At 42.4% G+C, this 15844-nt stretch overlaps 1 protein-coding gene across 3 annotated transcripts in view; it reads left to right on the top strand.

Moving 5' to 3' along the window:
* TRIQK (triple QxxK/R motif containing) overlaps positions 1–15844 on the top strand; it is a 233056-nt gene that overhangs the window by 168288 nt on the left and 48924 nt on the right. The window lies entirely within an intron of this gene.

The following is a 15844-nucleotide window of genomic DNA, read 5'->3' as shown; positions in this document are numbered from 1 at the left end:
ACGGAAAGCTGGGGAAGAAAAGAGCGCTGTGAACACGCCCACCTGACCAGACCAGCCTGATTGACAGGCGAAAACGGCGACTTTGGTAATGTATTTCTCAGCATACATGGGGAATCAGGGTACACTACATACACTATAGTAACGCACAGCGCAGGCCCTATTTAACAGTATTTATAGCTCAATCTCAAAAAACGGGGGTGACAGGTTCCCTTTAAAAAGGACCGAGCCATGTACTGTTTTTTTTTTCTTTGCCTGAGATCAAGTTTGTCCACACAAATAATTGGGTCTATGAAAAATAAAGTCATCAACGTGCTGTTGTTTTTTATAGTTTAATTGGTTGAAGAAGTTTGAAAATTTTTTCTATGGTATACAAGCAAAGGAGATGAATCCCAAAATATAGATAACACATGAGTAGTCAGGAGAATGGACAGATTTGGAGAGTGACGAGGCCCACTAAAAACTCATATACAAGGTAAATGCATGAATACAAACACCAAATCACAAGTATAAGGTCATATTACCTCACAACACAGGGGCCACAATTAAGACAGGATAGTCTTGGTGTTCCCCCTCACCCTGAGGCGGTTTCACACGTCAGTGGCTCCGGTACGTGTGGTGACAGTTTCCTCACGTACCGGAGACACTGACTCACGTAGACACATTAAAATCAATGTGTCTCTGCACATGTCAGCGTGTTTTCATGGAACGTGTGTCCGTTTGCAAAACACAGAGACATGTCAGTGTTCGTGGGAGCGCACAGGTCACACTGACCCATTAAAGTCAATGGGTCCATGTAAACACGTACCGCACACGGATGCTGTAAGTATGCCATCCGTGTGCTGTCCGTGTGCGTTTTTTTCTGACATAGGGTTAAAATTGTTCAAATTGCTGCAATACACTGACACGTACAGCACACGTACACCACACGGACCCTAAAAACGTACTCACGGACATCACACGGATCCCACATGGATGGCCTACGTAAGCACACAGACTCACGGATAACTCCGGTACCGTTTTCTTCGGTACCAGAATTATCTGGGCGTGTGAGACCGGCCTGACGCGTGTTTCGCCATTAGCTTCTTCCCGGGGCCTCTGCTGCTTGCACACTTATGCCAGACACAGGTTTTTGTAAGTGTGCAGGTAGCATATGCAATGTCTGCCCATATGCATTGGACAAAACTAATGTATCCAGTCATACACTGGCTTTTTCCAAGACATTACATAATTCATCAATTGTGATACGCAATACGTTGTATTTTCCCGTCTCCCATGACAGCACACATGAGAGAGGGGATCCGCCCAGTCAGGACAGGAAACCTACTGAAATAAAAGGGCGGTACCTCTCCCTCGCTTCAGTTGGGTTTCCTGTCCTGAGGGGAACCCTTGTACTTAATGTACGGCGGTACGTTGATTGAAGATTCCACTCACCCACTCCTGTCCCAGCTCTGGAAGAACAGGCAGAATGCCTGTAGGCCGGCCTTCAGGGTGTGGAAGCGCCGTTCGCGGGTCCTGGGGCCTTAGCGCACGTGCGGGCGTTTGGCAGCGCAGTCCGGGGTCCTGTGGCTCTTCTGCGGCTGCCACGCCGCTCTCTTCCCCCTCTGCTGCCGCCGGCTCTGGTTTCCGGGTGCGCAGCGGTGATGCGCGCGGGGCATGCTGGGAGTAGGCGTGGCCTCGTGACGTCGCCGCTGCGCACCGGATCCAAGATGGCGGCGCCCATGAACAAGTGCTGTGGCGTCTCAGGAGTCCCCTGGCGGTCTCCGGTGGGCGCAGAGGCGGGGGGAGGGGCAGTAATGGTACCGGAGGAGGCGGTGAGCAGAATGGATCACCCTTTAAAAGGGTGTGAATCCACAAGAAGAGTGCTCGCATATACAGAGCTCCACTATGGAAGACTGTACCGAGCAACACTCCAACTCATCACCACAGCAGCAGCAGCAGCAGGAGAATTTATCAGGAGTTATGTCTGCTCACCAGCATGCTAGAAGGAGAAGCGGGACTCCTCAGCTTCTAGGAGGGACGTTATCCGTACTCCCGATCAGCCTCAAAAGCCGGTACCCTTGAGTGTCAGCGGGTGGTGAGTGATCTTCGTGAATGTCACATGGTGTTAATGGGCTACATATCTCTGCTTGCTTATCAGGCGCCGAGGAAGGCTAGTGCCAAGTCCAAGGATAAAGAATGTGCCCTCTGCAAAGCCCCGCTAGCAGTCCAATGGCAGAAAAGCCTCTGTGCGGACTGCATTCAAAAAACTATTCAAGATGAAACTCCTGACTTTGCCGCTAGCCTCAGGGCCATGATTAGAGCAGAGGTTAAAGGGTCTTTAAAATCAGCCCTTAAAAAGAGAAGTAGCAAGACCTTAGAGACTGTTCCAGATTCTGATACCCCTCAATCTGATGAGGAATATCAAGAAAGACCTCTGACTCCTTGTTCATCCTCTTCTGTACTCTCGGGCTCCTCTTCGGATAGTGATGTTGGGGGCCGACCATGCTTCCTAACTGAAAATACAGATAAACTAGTTAAATCTGTTAGGGCTACAATGGGCCTTAAGGACGAGAAGGAGTCCAGATCTGTAGAGGACGTTATGTTTGGTGGTTTGGAGGAGAAGAGGAAGCGTACCTTCCCTGTAAATAATAGAATTAAAACCCTTATAGAAAAGGAGTGGAAGAAGCCTGAAAAGTCGGGTAGTCTTCCCTCAGCTTCCAAGAGACGTTATCCTTTTGACGATAAGGATTCAGAAATATGGGACAAAACCCCCAAAATTGATGGTGCAGTGGCCAGATCTTCTAAAAGGTCTTCCCTACCCTTGGATGATTCAGGCGTCCTTAGAGACCCTCTGAATAAAAAGGCCGACGCTTTTTTTAAGACATACCTGGGAGGCAGCCGCAGGAGGTTTAAAGCCGGCAATAGCTGGTACATGTGTTGCCCGCTCCCTTATAGTCTGGCTGCAACAATTAGAGGATCAATTAAAATCTAGAGTGCCGAGAGATGAAATCCTAGCCAATATGGCAATGGCACAAGGAGCTGCGGCCTTTGTAGTGGATTCCTCAGCCGACTCTGTTAGACTTGCAGCCAGGGCAGCGGGATTGTCTAACGCGGCAAGACGTGCCTTGTGGTTGAAAGGGTGCCCAGGGGACTTACCCTCAAAAAATAAACTCTGTTCCATTCCATGTGACGGCAAATTCCTCTTCGGTCAGAAACTGGAGGACATTTTAGAAAAAGCTGGCGACAAGAAAAAAGGTTTTCCCCGTTTTCCAGTGGATATCAGACGGCCTTATTTTCGGAGAGGAAAATTTAATAGAGGTCGCCCTCCAGGGGATAGAAGAAACTGGGATTATAGAGATAGAAAAGGATCAGGGTATATGTTTAAGGGTCCCTCCACATCCACAAAAAAGCCCCCCCCAATGACGCCATGCTAGAAGTAGGGGGAAGGCTTTCTTTCTATCATCACGCCTGGTTGAATATTTCCCCCAGTCGTTGGGCGTTGAATGTTGTCAACGACGGACTAAAAATAAAGTTTATTCATCTACCTCAACAGACTTTTGTGTTAACACCTTGCAGGAAGCTTCCAGAAGAACAACTAGCTCTGGAAACAGAGGTATTGGGGCTACTTCTAAAAAAGGTCCTAGTAGAAGTTCCAAAAGTAGAGGAAGGAGAAGGGTTTTATTCCCCTCTCTTCTTGATACGAAAACCAGATGGCTCACTAAGGACTATTATCAACCTAAAAAAACTAAATCGGTCAATACAAAATTACTCCTTCAAGATGGAGTCGGTAAGCTCAGTGATAAAGATGCTGTTTCCAGACTGCTTCATGGCAGCTATAGACTTAAAGGATGCGTACTACCATGTCCCAATACATCAAGACTATCAAAAATTTCTGAGGGTAGCTCTGTTCGTCCAAGGTCAGCTCAAACACTACCAGTATGCTGCCCTTCCATTTGGTCTATCAATAGCGCCAAGGATATTTACAAAATTAATGTCAGAGGTCATGTCCTTCCTCCGTTCCCGGGACATAGTCATCGTCCCGAGACGACTTCCTAATAATAGGCAGATCAGTGGATCACTGTCTTGCGCAGGTAGAAGAAGTGACTACGACCCTAGCAGTATTAGGTTGGGAGGTAAATGTCGCCAAGTCAAGATTAACATCGGTAAAGATTCAATCCTTCCTGGGGTTGATTCTGGATTCCACGCGCCAACTCTGTCTCCTGCCGGAGAACAAAATTTCCAAAATACAAAGTCTCGTGGAACTGGCGATTCATCAACCTGTAATGACATTAAGAAAGGCGATGTCCCTGCTAGGGTCACTAACATCCTGTATTCCCGCTGTAAAATGGGCACAATTTCATCTGAGGCAATTACAGTGGGAGGTCCTGTCAACACAGAGGTTGTTAGAAGGGCATTTAGAGGGAAAAATTCACCTCTCAATAAGCGTCAGAGATTCCCTAGTCTGGTGGTCAGTAAGGGATCACTTGAGCTCAGGAGTTCAGTGGCTGACTCCAATAGAGGATGTGATCACAACAGACGCGAGTGGTACAGGATGGGGGGCACATCTGAGGTCTCTTTCCGTTCAGGGGTCCTGGTCCCATACAGAAAAGCTTCAAACATCCAATTTAAGAGAGTTATGGGCTGTAGAAAGGGCAGTAAAACATTTCCTCCCAATTCTTCAGGGTCGTCATACCAGAATAATGTCCGACAATTACGCGGTAGTAGCATATATCAACCATCAGGGGGGAACGAGGTCCTTTTCACTCATGAAAGCAACATCGGCGCTCCTTCAGTTAGCAGAATCTCACCTACTGTCCATTACAGCTCTACACATAAAGGGGGTCGAAAACACGAAGGCGGACTACTTAAGTCGAAAAAAACTAAAACAGGGAGAATGGTCACTGAATCCCAGGGTATTCCGACAAATAGTACAGGCCTGGGGAGAACCAGTAATAGACTTGTTTGCCACGCTTCAAAACAGGAAGGTGAAGAGGTTCTGTTCACTAGACCCGAGGGGGAACCCGGTTGCAGTAGATGCCCTTCAAATACCGTGGAAGTTCAGTCTCGCTTACGTGTTTCCTCCAATAGCGTTAATACCGGTTGTAGTGAGGAAGATCAGGTCGGAGCAAGCAAGAGTGATTCTGATTGCTCCATTCTGGCCGAAAAGGCCATGGTTTTCTCTCTTAAGACAAATGTCGGTAACCGATCCATGGATCCTACCAGAGGTCCCGGACCTGCTTACCCAGGGTCCAGTATGCCACTCTCAAGTGAAGGGCTTCCATCTGGCAGCCTGGAATTTGAGAGGGCATTACTGAGCCGACAGGGATTCTCGCCAGGGTTAGTCTCCACCCTGTTGAAAAGCAGGAAGCCAGTTACATCAAGAATTTATGGTAGGACATGGAAGAGATTTCTAGAGTTTTTAGGACAACCTTTGACAGACGAGGCTCCTGTGGGTGCTATCTTAGAGTTTCTGCATGCAGGCTTACAGCTAGGACTGGCTACCAATACACTTAAGGTTAAAGTGTCAGCATTAGGAGCTTTATATCATTGCAATTTAGCCTCCATATAAATGGGTTGCTCGGTTCATTAGATCATGTAGTAGGTCTAGATCTGTAGTAATTCAAAAAATTCCTCCCTGGGATTTAAATCTCGTTTTAGATGCTCTAACTAAGAAACCTTTTGAGCCCCTGCAAGAATTATCAATAAAATTTCTTACTTTAAAAACAGTGCTATTGGTAGCCTTGACGTCCGCACGTAGAGTGAGTGACTTACAAGCCCTGTCCATTTGTCCTCCATACACTCAGATATATGACGACAGGGTGGTTCTTAGACCAGACCCGGCTTATCTACCTAAAGTAGTCCTTAAATTTCATAGGAGTCAGGAAATTGTATTACCCTCTTTTAGTGCTAATCCAAAAAATCCAGGTGAGGAGAGGTTTCACACTCTTGATGTAAGAAGGTCTATGTTACAGTACATATCCTTGACTAGTCAGTGGAGGAAGGATCAGTCTCTATTTGTAGCTTTCCAGGGTAGCAGGAAAGGTCATGGGGTGTCCAAAGGTACTATTGCCAGGTGGATTAGGGAGGCCATTAGCTTATCCTATACTGCATGTGGCGTTCCGATCCCTGAAGGCATCAAGGCTCACTCCACCAGGGCCGTGGCTACTTCCTGGGCTGAAAAAGCAGAGGTATCGCTTGATCAGATATGTAAGGCTGCCACCTGGTCCTCACCATCTACCTTCTTTAAACACTACCGACTAGATCTATCCTCCTCTACTGACCTTACCTTTGGTAGAAGGGTGCTGCAAGCAGTGGTCCCTCCCTAAGGTGTTCCTTTCTCCAAAAATCTCTCGTGTGCTGTCATGGGAGACGGGAAAACACCAAGGTTACTTACTGGTAGCCGGTTTTTCCGGAGACCATGACAGCACCTGTATATTCCCTCCCTTTTTTTCACCCTTTGGTGTGCACTTTTAGTTGGGTGTTTTTGTTATTATTATAATGTGGTGGTGGATTACCATGTGTACTAACCAAGGAGGCCTCTCATGCTCTGAAAACCAACTGAAGCGAGGGAGAGGTACCGCCCTTTTATTTCAGTAGGTTTCCTGTCCTGACTGGGCGGATCCCCTCTCTCATGTGTGCTGTCATGGTCTCCGGAAAAACCGGCTACCAGTAAGTAACCTTGGTGTATTGCATCTGCTGCCTGTCATGTAAACTCTAGTACATTGGATGTACTATTCGAAAAATTAAAAAAAAAGATGGCAGAACATTTGTCCAATATTGGTAATAATAATTCTTCTTATTCAGCCTCTAAACATTTTGTTATCCTTCATAAGGGGGATACTTTACACTTTGCGTTATACGGCTTTGAAAAGGTGTATAATCCGATTCGAGGTGGTAATAGACAAAAGCAATTAGGCTACGTTCACATTAGAGTTTTGCGTGTTTGCGTCGGGCGACGCAGCGACGACGCATGCGTCATGCGCCCCTATATTTAACATGGGGGACGCATGGACATGCGTTGTGCTGCGTTGTGCGACGCATGCGTTTTTTTTTGCCGCAAGCGTCAGGCGCAGAAAACGCAACAAGTTGCATTTTTCTTGCGTCCAAATTTCGGCAAAAAAGGACGCATGTGTCGCAAAACGCAGCGTTTTTGCGTGCATTTTGGTGCGTTTTTATTTGCGTTGTGCATTGCGTCGCCAACGCAGCGGCGCACAACGCAAATGTGAACGTAGCCTTAATCACAAGAAAAGCATTTTGGATGCTCAAACTTGACAAAATATCTGAAAGGCATGAATTTTAGGAATGATTTATTTTATATTTATTTTTTACTTTGCATTGTAGCTTTGTTACGGTCACTTGTTACACACCTTGTCTATACTAATGTAATTATTAAAACTGTTGTGATTGGTTTCACTTTGTTATATGTTACTGGGTCATTCATTTTATTGTATCCTATGACAAAGGGCGCTTTTATAGTGCCAGAAAGACGTCAGGTGTTCTCAGGTTTTTAATCATGGCTTGACATGCCGGAATAAAGTTTTGGATTTTACCTTTGGGTTTGGTGAGCACGACTGAATCCCCTTCTTTTTCTATTGTTACGGCTGGGCTCACCAGCGTGACTGGCACCCATTTGATTTTGATTGAACTCTGCCTCATTTGGTCGGATGTTTTGCTACGTGGTCAGCTCCCTGAACCTCTCTCCTATATTCAAGAAGTTTATTAACCCTTCAGGTACTAAACGAGAACTAAAGCAATGTGGAAGAAAAAAAAAATGAACATTTTACTTTTTTCACAAAAATGTGACTTTGGAACCAAACTTTATTTTCACAAGGGTACCAGGAGAAAATGGAGCAAATAATTTGTTATGCAATTTCTCCTGAGTACGCCAATACCCCATATGTGGGGGAAAGCCACTGTTTGGGCGCATGGCAGGGCTCAGAAGGGTGATAGCACCGTTTGACTTTTTGAACACAAAATTGGCTGGATCAATGGCGGGCACCATATCGCGTTTGGAGACCCACTGATGTACCTAAGCAGTGGAAACCCCCAATTCTAACTTCAGCCCTAGCCGCAGGCCTAACCCTAGCCCCCAGCCCTAACCCAAGCCCAACCCTAGCTCTAGCCCCAACCCTAACCCTAGCTCTAACCCTAGCCACAACCCTTGCCAAACCCTAACCCTAGCCACAACCTTAACCCTAGCTATAACCCCAAACCTATCCCTAGACCTAGCCCTATTTCTAATGGAAAAATGAAAAATAAATTCATTTTTATTATTTTTACCTAACTAAGGAGGTGATAAAGGGGAGTTTGATTTACTATTTTTATTTTGATCACTGTGATAGACCCTACATTTTTCTAGTACATCCGATGTCAGCTTTGATTTGGGCTTCGGCGGTGAGCCTACCACAAAGCCGGGATATGTCAGCTGTTTTGAACAGCTGTCATGTGCCCGCAGTAGCCGCAAGTGGAATCTCGATCCGCGCATGGCTATTAACTAGTTAAATGCCGCTGTGAAACTCTGACAGCGGCATTTAACAAGCGCTTCCAGCCATCCAGCCAGAAATGCGCATCGGTGACCTCGTCACATGATCGGGACTCATCGGTGCGTTGGCATAACAACCAGAAGTCTCCCTGAGACCTCTATGTTTATTGATGCAGGATTGCTTTGAGCACCAACCTGTGGTCAGCGCTCAAAGCAAGTCTGCAATTCGGCTACATAGAGGCGATCTGAATATCGCCTCTATGTAGCTGAGCTGATTAAGTTGTGGCAGCTTCTAGCCTCCCATTAAGGCTATTGAAGCATGCCAAAAGTTAAAAAAAAAAAAATATGAAAAAAAATAAAAAAACCCATAAAGGTTCAAATCACCCCCCCTTTCGCCCCATTCAAAATAAAACAATAAAAATATCAAACATACACATATTTGGTATCGCCACATTTAAAATCGCCTGATCTATAAAAAAAAATTTAAAAAGTTGCCTGATCGCTTAATGGCGTAGCAAGGAAAAAATTAAAAATTCCAGAATTATGTTTTTTTGGTTGCTGCGACATTGGATTAGAATGCAATAACGGGCGATCAAAAGAACATATCTGCACAAAAATGGTATCACTAAAAACATCAGCTCGGCACGCAAAAAATACGCCATCAGCAAACCCGAGATCACGAAAATTGAAGATGCTGCGGGTCTCGGAAAATGGGGCAATTATTATTTTATTTTTTATTTTTTTATATTTTTTAGCAAGCTTTGAAATTGTTTTCACACGTAGTAGATAAAAAAGAACCTAGACGTGTTTGGTGTCTATGAACTCGTAATGATCTGGAAAATCATAATGGCAGGTTAATTTTAGCATTTAGTGAACCTAGCAAAAAAGCCAAACAAAAAGCAAGTGTGGGATTGCCTTTTTTGTGCAATTTCACCGCACTTGGAATTTTTTTCCCATTTTTTTTGTTACATGATACGATAAAACCAATGATATCGTTCAAAAATACAACTCGTCCCGCAAAAAATAAGCCCTCACATGGCCATAGTGATGGAAGAATAAAAAAGTTATGGCTCTGGAACGAAGGGGAGAGAAAAACGAAAACGCAAAACTGAAAAGCTCCGGTTATGAAGGGGTTAATAGCTTCCTTGAGAGAAACCTTCAGATGTTTAGATGTTATCTTGGGTTCCTTTTGTAACCTCATGGACTATTATACTCCTTACTCTGTCTTGGTGTAATCCTTGTTGGTTGATCCACTCCTGTGGAGGGTAAGGCCATGTGCACACGTTTGATTATTTGGTGAGTTTTTTTTACCTCAGTATTTGTAAGCCAAAGCCAAGGAGTGGGTAAAGATTTCAGAAGTGATGACGTGTTTCTATTTATACTTTTGCTCTGACTGTTCCACTGGTTTTTACTTACATTCAGTATTTGGTGAGTTTTTCACCTCAGTATTTGTTTTGTGCGTGGCCTAATAATGGTCTGGAATTTTTCTACATTTGTACATAAGCTGTCTGACTGGATTTCAAACTCTTTAGCGATAGTTTTGTAACCTTTTCCAGCCTGATGAGCATCAAGGACTCCTTTTCTGAGGTCCTCAGAAATCTCCTTTATTCGTTCCATGATGTATTTCGACAAACTTGTGTTTGTGATTATCAAACTTTGATAGATCCTTGTTCTTTTAATTAAATTTGATAACCCTCTCACCTGATTGCCAGTGCATTCATTGAAAACACCAGACTCTAATTTCGTCCTCAAATCCGCTTATCCTATAGATTAACAGATGTGATACTGGATCATTTTCCTCACTAAAAAAACAAAAAAAATCTGATATTTTTGACTCTTTTGATTTCATTCTTTTAATCTACTTTTAGGGCTATGTGAAAATCCAATGTAGTTTTAGGTCAGTTGTGTGTTGAAATATGTAAAATACCGAAGAGTCCACAAACCGACAATGCTGCTTGAGGGTATATGCATACGTCAGGATTTTGCAGCAGAAATTTCCTGACAAAAACCGGACCTTTCTGCCAGAAATCCGCATGTTTTTTTCCGTTTTTGTACACGTTTATTATGCATTGAACATGCTGCTTTTTTACCGCAATGCGTTTTTTTGCGGAAAAAAACGCATCATGTGCACAAAAATTGCAGAATGCATTCTAAATGATAGGATGCATATGTCTGCAGTTTCTAATGCGTTTTTATCACGTTATTTATTTGGAGATAGAAGTTGGAAAAAGACCTGTAAGTATCATCTCTATGTGGAGCACAGTACAGGAACAGTGAGGTACAAGCAGATGGGGCTCGATGGTAACCTGGTCCCTAAGTGACTAATCATTACCCTTTTATACCAGAGTTCATTGCGTAACTTCCTATCCCCTTTGGATCTTGAAAGCTTGTCTACAGAAATGGAGCTTAAGAAATATTTCACCCACGTGTGAGATCTGTTTCTAGTTAATGAAAATAGATTGGGTCGAAACGAAGCCTTTAAATATTTCTATCAATTACTTCTGTGTAAAAGTAAATTTGACTTTATATATGTTTTCTATAAATATATATATTTAGTTATGAAAGTTACATTTTGTTAAAGAATAAAATGAATAGTGGGCAGAATGTATCCGACACTGTCTGTATGATTTCAGTCAGGTATGTTTGACTTCAAACACTGCCAGTTACTGAAGAATACGGGTGACTACTCGGATAGGCGGGTCCCTTGCGGCTTCTTCCCGCTTTCTGCCCTGGAGCGACAGGTCTTTGTGTATGTGTGTGTGTGCATAGGGTAAGACCTGTCAATCCAGGGCAGCAGGCTGGTAGAAGCTGCCAGGGACCTGCCTATACAACTAGTCTCCCGTTCAGTTTGGTTCATGGCATTTATTAAAGTATGCTTTTCTCTGAAATAATGTACTAATTCAAAGCCAAACATAAATGGATCGGGCAGCATGAAGTTCCCTTTAAGCAGTAATCTGAGGTTAACTCTTCCTTCATACCTACCAGAGTTATATCAGATGCATTTTCTGATTTCACAATACAAGCTGCATGAGCTAAAGCCCCTTTAGAACTAGGCTTATGTAGGCCTTACTTAATAATCTAACTTTTCTTTTTCTTTTTTTTTCATCTCAATAGATTTTATTTGTGACGTCTGTATGAGGATTTTATTTGTTGAATGAGCTGTATCAATCTGTGGCACCATTTCTGTGGGTTACTATTATGGTAATGCCAAATCTATATAGATTTTTTATAACCCGTTACTGACATTTGATGCTTTTCTGCATTATGAGCGAGGATGAGTTCCCACAACATATGTCATTGTGATAGTGGGGGCTTATCTCGTGGCCAAACTAGTTCAGCATCCAGGATCAGCATTAACACTGATCTTGGCTCTTTAATCCCCTAGACGCTCTGGTCGATGACACCACAGCATCTGGTTGATTGTGAAACTAAGGAGGTTCCCTCTCTTGCACCATCAGCACTCTGCGACACGATCGCGGGGTGCCGACAGTTGCAATGGCAACTTAAGGTGAAGCAATGTCCTCTGAGTCTTTCCCTGTTTGAATGTTGGTTTAATGGACTGCAATACGTAGTGTAAAGTGCTCCATCGTAAGACGGAGATTAAAATGAAAAAAAAATAATGGACTAAAATGACTAAAAAATATCTTGCCATGTAAAAAAGCAGATTTTACCATGTATAAAAGAAAAAAAAAACACCTAGTTTCAAAATGTGGAACGACCCAAATTATAAAACTTTTACATCTGTTAACTTGCACAGTGACAGTTTGATTTTTTTTCTTCCAATTATTCGTTCGTAAAAAAAAAATCATACTGCCACATAAAATGTAATGTAGAACTGTCAAAAATTTGCATGTTTTTTTTAAAGCGGTTTCACTGAAAATGACCTTGTGTTACAAAAAAAAAGCCTTTTTTAATTTTCTCATCAACAAATCATACAGTTATAGCTCTACAGACTTGTTCAGTGTGCATGTAGCCCATGTGTTTCTGGTTCTATAATTGTTCTCTTGTTTCTACAAGACTGGGGAGTCCATCACTCCTCTGTGGGTCATTTGCATTCAGCTGTTCCATCCTGCATGTCCACATGGATATTCCTTCTCTGAACCCTGCTTATACAGGTACTATACAGATGATCAAGTTTTAAATACATCAGATAGGGATTATATACATTAGATAGGACTGCTCTATCAGGGTATACCTTGACGATTGGTGGAGCAGCTTAGTATACATTTTTTTGCAAAAAGACTTATCAACTAAATACCCTGTTTTTTTCCATCTTCTGACTAGCACTTGCTTATTACTGTGATTCTTTTACAACAGTATTTTTGACCTCACTGTGCTCTTTTGTGTCTTCAAGTTTTTTGGTGGCGTGAACAGGTTCCTGGAGACCTGTTCAGTGTGCAAGTAGCTCATGTGTTTCTGGTTCTCGAAGTATATGGCAAAGCAAATTCAAATTATTTTTTTGCAAAAAGTTGTGTGAAAGTACCACTTAACACAACTTTATTGTACGGGTCCGTAAAATTACAGCAATTTCAGATTTATCTAGGTTTTTCAGTACTTCTACCGCACAGTGAACATCCTAAAAAGAATCAATAAAACCAATTTCTGAATTGCTGATCTTTGTTCACTCCACATCCAATAAAATTGGAGTAAAAGGCATTAAAAAAATGCTATGTGCTCCAAATCTGTTTCAGTGAAAAATTCAACTTCACCCACAAAAACAAGACCAAACGAAAAAAAAATTAGTATACAGAAGTAGCAGAACATGAAAAAAATATATATATAAATCTCTTATTGTTGGTTGCTGCAGGTTGTTGGCTTGTCGGAAGAGGTGGGTCTTCAGGTTCCTTTTGAAGGTTTCCACTGTAGGCCGAGTCTGATATGTTGGGTAGAGAATTCCAGAGTAGGGGGATGCACGGGAGAAATCTTGTATGTGATTGTGGGAAGAGGAGATAAGAGGGGAGAAGAGAAGGAGATCTTGTGAAGATCGGAGGTTGCGTGCAGGTAAGTACCGGGAGACGAAGTCACAGATGTATGGAGGACACAAGTTGTGGATGGCTTTGTATTTCATGGTTAGGGTTTTGAACTGGAGTCTTTGGGCAATGGGGAGCCAGTGAAGGGATTGACCGTGCACTACTATGCTGAGCACTTGTGTCAGGGTTTCCATCTAAATAAAAAAATGCATAATTCCAAGAAATGCTCAGCTGGAACCATGCATTAAAATGAGGCAGAAGTGAGTCACTTTGGACTCTGTTTTATTAATGGTGTCCATCCTTTAGGGGTGCACAAAAGCATGGTGGACCATGTTTTTGTGTACAGTGAAAGATGTGACATAGTCTGGCGTGGCTGCTGTTCGCTCTCCGATTAATGATTCTCTGTATAAGGGCTCGCTCACACCGCATTACTTATAGGACGAGCGTGATCCAATTTTTTTTTAATCGAATATGCCCTTGAACCAATGTTTTACTATGGGGCACTTCTGATTACCAATTTACCGAATTGGTCTGTGAAATAAAAAATCGCAGTATGCTGCAGTTTTACTCCAAAATCAGAAGACTCACCCATTAAAGTCTATGGTTGCGGGGAAAACATCGGTCTGCACTCCGATGACATCCGAGTGTAGTCCGATTTCAGTGGGCTCACAAAATGGAGAAGATGGAGAAATTCTGTTCTCCATCTTTTTCTCACCTGTACTATGATTCTTTAATTCGAAAGAATCTGATCACACGGAGCTGTCACTCGTATCAGAGTTTGATCAGAGTGTCATTAACCCTGCTGTTTTGTTTGCATTTACTATACACTTGTAGTGTTTCGGTTCACTATGACCCGGCTTATTAAACCTTGATTTTAGACACTCTAACTCCATTTTTTTTATACTTTTTGCTTACTAGACTGTTTGTGAACATGTTTGGTAGTAAAAAAAAAGAAAAATGAACTAGAAATCTTTTTTTTTTGTTTTTATTCTGAAAAAACAGATCAATAAGCAAAACGAAAGTAGAAAACTACATATATTTTGTAATAAAAAAAAAACATTTGTAAGTAAACAATAATAATAAAGTCTGAGAAAAAAAACAGCTTCAAAAACAATAAGAGCTTCTATACTACATCAAAGCATACCTGTGCTCAATATCCAGCAATCTATCATGCTAAGTGTAGAGTAGTGTATCACATAGTAATAACACTAATTACATGTAATAAAATAAATTAAAAGTATTCCTTTATAATATACAATCTATCAATAGAATTGATTAGTAAAAGCATAATAAGCAACATACCTGTAGAAAACAAAGATACTGCCTGGAACAGAGATATCCTGGAACAGAGGAATGTACACAGCTGCTCTCCAAAGAAACTGAAAGGTAACATGTCTGGGCTAGCATATGTGTACTGATAAGAGCAGAGAAGATAAGAACCCTTCTGAAAACAAGCAGATAAGCCAGGAAGACAGACTAGCTTTACAAAAAAAAAAAGTCTTAGCGCGTTCTGAGCAGTCCGTTCTGCGCATAATATACACGTGTAGTGCACTCCTAGTGATCTCTCCAGATGCACTCTACATTTTAGAATAGACCGCACCAAAAATAATCAATATAAAGCCATTTTTATGGTGCGCAGATCTCAATGCATACCCCCGGTAGAGCGCGTGTACGACCCCATTGAAATAATTTAGGAAATAAATCAATTGATATACAATAGTAGATGCAATAAATAGACCCAACTGAGGTTATAACTCCTTTATTTCACTGAAAATGTGGCCTCACAGCTGTAAAAAACGATGTCGGGTCACTATGACCCGAACACAACAAGTGTAACTTTTTGCGTGTAGCAAAAAGTAAACGAAAAAAAAAAAAAAAATACTCATAGGTAGGTCCCCCCAAATGAGGAAAAGTCAAGGAGTCTCAAGTTTTAGAGACTTACAGAAAAAATCTACAGGGCCGCAAAAAGTCTGTTCGGGTCACTATGACCCGAACAGAACATCAGGGTTAATAGTGATAAGCGAATTTACTCGTTGCTCCGGTGACCTTCAAGTATTTGTTATTGCTTGGAGATATAGTTTTCATCGCCTCAGTTGCATGATTTACGGCTTCCAGATAAGCTGAATACATGTGGGAGTTCCCTAACAAACAGGCATTCCTCACATGTATTCATCGTATCTGGAAGCCGTAAATCATGCAACTGAGGCGATGAAAACTATATCTCCGAGCAATAACAAATACTCGGAGATCACCCGAGCGTGCTCAGGAAAACCCGAGCAACAAGTATACTCGCTCATCACTAGTCATTACTATAATGGAACCAATACTCAAAAATACTCAAGACAGACTGTGTTGTAAAAGTGATTTAGAGCTTTCCCTTCTTTTTCTTAAAAGTATTCAGTTGAAGGCTGCT

The sequence above is a fragment of the Ranitomeya imitator genome, chromosome 6, assembly GCF_032444005.1.
Source record: "Ranitomeya imitator isolate aRanImi1 chromosome 6, aRanImi1.pri, whole genome shotgun sequence".
NCBI lineage: Eukaryota > Metazoa > Chordata > Amphibia > Anura > Dendrobatidae > Ranitomeya > Ranitomeya imitator.
This window is presented reverse-complemented; position numbering and strand designations above follow the sequence as displayed.